This window comes from Schistocerca gregaria, chromosome 4, assembly GCF_023897955.1.
Source record: "Schistocerca gregaria isolate iqSchGreg1 chromosome 4, iqSchGreg1.2, whole genome shotgun sequence".
Classification (NCBI taxonomy): domain Eukaryota; kingdom Metazoa; phylum Arthropoda; class Insecta; order Orthoptera; family Acrididae; genus Schistocerca; species Schistocerca gregaria.
This window is the reverse complement of record NC_064923.1, coordinates 294,570,706-294,573,922: the sequence shown is the minus strand read 5'-3', so window position 1 is coordinate 294,573,922 and position 3,217 is coordinate 294,570,706. Positions and strand designations below refer to the sequence as shown.

The 3,217-nt window shown below is 47.0% G+C and overlaps 1 non-coding gene across 1 annotated transcript; it reads left to right on the top strand.

Moving 5' to 3' along the window:
- Positions 1 to 957: 957 nt before the first annotated feature.
- Trnas-cga (transfer RNA serine (anticodon CGA)) lies at positions 958 to 1,032 on the top strand. The gene has a single exon. It is a non-coding gene; the product is annotated as a tRNA-Ser (tRNA).
- Positions 1,033 to 3,217: the final 2,185 nt, after the last annotated feature.

The window sequence follows — 3,217 nt, the reverse complement described above, 5'->3', positions numbered from 1 at the left end:
CGCTACCCTCTGAAACTTCCTGGCAGATTAAAACTGTGTGCCCGACCGAGACTCGAACTCGAGACCTTTGCCTTTCGCGGGCAAGTGCTCTACCAACTGAGCTACCGAAGCACGACTCACGCCCCGTACTCACAGCTTTACTTCTGCCAGTATCCGTCTCCTACCTTCCAAACTTTACAGAAGCTCTTCTGGCAAACATGCAGAACTAGCACTCCTGAAAGAAAGGATACTGTGGAGACATGGCTTAGCCACAGCCTGGGGGATGTTTCCAGAATGAGATTTTCACTCTGCAGCGGAGTGTGCGCTGATATGAAACTTCCTGGCAGATTAAAACTGTGTGCCCGACCGAGACTCGAAATCGGGACCTTTGCCTTTCGCGGGCAAGTGCTCTACCAACTGAGCTACCGAAGCACGACTCACGGCCGGTACTCACAGCTTTACTTCTGCCAGTATCCGTCTCCTACCTTCCAAACTTTACAGAAGCTCTTCTGGCAAACATGCAGAACTAGCACTCCTGAAAGAAAGGATACTGTGGAGACATGGCTTAGCCACAGCCTGGGGGATGTTTCCAGAATGAGATTTTCACACTGCAGCGGAGTGTGCGCTGATATGAAACTTCCTGGCAGATTAAAACTGTGTGCCCGACCGAGACTCGAACTCAGGACCTTTGCCTTTCGCGGGCAAGTGCTCTACCAACTGAGCTACCGAAGCACGACTCACGCCCGGTACTCAAAGCTTTACTTCTGCCAGGAAGTTTCATATCAGCGCACACTCCGCTGCAGAGTGAAAATCTCATTCTGGAAACATCCCCCAGGCTGTGGCTAAGCCATGTCTCCACAGTATCCTTTCTTTCAGGAGTGCTAGTTCTACATGTTTGCCAGAAGAGCTTCTGTAAAGTTTGGAAGGTAGGAGACGGATACTGGCAGAAGTAAAGCTGTGAGTACTGGGCGTGAGTCGTGCTTCGGTAGCTCAGTTGGTAGAGCACTTGCCCGCGAAAGGCAAAGGTCCCGAGTTCGAGTCTCGGTCGGGCACACAGTTTTAATCTGCCAGGAAGTTTCATATCAGCGTACACTCCGCTGCAGAGTGAAAATCTCATTCTGGACGCTACCCTCTGTTTTCCTCATTTTGTTCGATATAGTTCGTTGTGTTTGATCTGGGCGGACGTGACAAGACATCCGGTCAAGTTGATCGTTGAGTCCTTGACTCAGTTTTTATATTATAGATGGCAGCTATCCCTGTGACTGAACACGCTGAGCTACCGTGCTGGCATAATTGGCCACAACGGTATTTTATTTTATTCTATTTTATTTTGTTGAGCTCATTTTGTTCTATATTGTTCGTTGAATTTTTTCGGAGCGGACGACCGATGGCACCCATTGAGGTTTTTCATTGATCTGTTCACTTAGTTTTTTTTATTGCACTGGGTAGATAACTATCTGACCGAACACACTGAGCTAGCGTGCCGGCATTTTGTTGATCTCATTTTCTTGCATTTTCTTCGTTGTATATGTTCAAGGCGGACGTCTCATGACACCCGTTCAGGTTGTTCCTTGATCCGTTCACTCAGTTTTTTTTTATTGCAGTGGGTAGCTATCCCATAGACCACAGGTCACCCCCTGCCTAGCATAGGCGAAGAGGGCATTCATGAGCAAGAAACATCTACTAGTATCAACCATCGATGTTACTTTCAGGAAGAAAGGAAATGAACCATGAATTGAGAAAAAATTGGAAATGGGAGAATCGACGTGTTTAAGGTGTGATGTTATTGAAGATTATTGAAATGCAGATGCCAGGATAGGATAAGAAATGGTGAAGTTTTCCACAGACTCAGCGTGGAGAGGAAAACGAGAAAAACATTGACACCTGGAAGGAGCAAGATAGCAGGAGATGTGTTAGTCATCAAGAACTAACTTCCATGGTACTTGAGGGAGCTCTAGTGGTGAGAGACAATAAGGGAAGACAGAGATTGACATATATACAACAAATAACTGAGGAAGTAGTGTTCAAGTGCTACTCTGTGAAGAATAGTTTGGCATAATAAAGGAATTCGTGGTTGTCTGCAACAAATTAGTTGGAATAATTATGTACTCATACAAAAAATTAATTCAAAATTGTGTATTTCGTATGCAAGTGTAGTACGTGAGTTGTTTTTTACATCTCTCCTGATTCTATCAGCGTGGTCAGCTGCAAAGGATAAGTTCGTATTCGGTAATGCACTGGGCCGTGCTGCGGCTCGCATTGGTGCTGTTTGTAGGTTTCTGCCCTTTGTTGGAGGCCAGGCAATCGATTAGTTGGCATAGTTGCGGTTGTTTGTCTTCTTCTCGTGTTGACTTGCGCCACTCGGTTTCGCAAGCGTTGCCCGTCCGCTAGTGGCAGCAGCGGTGGTTACAGGCATGTAGTAACTGTTGCCCTATCTTTGGGGCGACGTCGTTGTTTTTCCGGGTCGTATGAGTTGGCCAATGTCGTTGGGGACTGAGGAGGAGCCAGATCCGCACAGTGCCAGAACACGTCGTGACCGCTGGCGGCACGCATGGACAGCAGGATGGAAGGGCTGTGGTCACGAGGGTGCACGACCACGTCGTAAACCGTATTCAGCAAGCTTTAGATGAGTACATCTCAATGCAAAAAGAGAAATCTCCACCACTGTGATAACTCGCGATTCTCCAGTGGCTTGGGTTCATGTTGTTGCTTGTAGTGTCGCCGAGGCGAAGAGCAGCGAGTGGAGTGCTTGGGGAAGGCGGATTTGATTAGGTTCTCCTCGACTTATTACTATTTACTGCGTTCAACTTGTTACAATTTGTTAAGTTCAACCAGCGTTAATTTTTCTTAGCTGGTGGTCGCTGACGCCCTGTGAGTTAGTGTATGTAACGGCAGTGTACGTTTCCTCGCCTTTCCGCTGCTATCCGGTAAGGCGAGTACTTTTGACAGCTTTCGTAGTTGTAGGCCAGTTGGTGAATCTTTTACTCTGATAGTTGTGGTTCCTTTCTCGTTCCGGGCGCTCTAAATACAGTATTCTAGTGCAGTAGTGCAGATCGCCGGTTCCGGCCTTGGCGTATTGTTCAATCGTTGCATTTGGTTTATTGGACGTCAGGTAGCTTCAGCAAGATTATCATTAGTCATTCGTTAGACTGCCACTAGTCTGAGCTACCATCTTGTGAAATGAATGCAACTCTTGGCTGCCTATTTCATTGCTCGCAAAAGTGTTTGTTTCCGGACC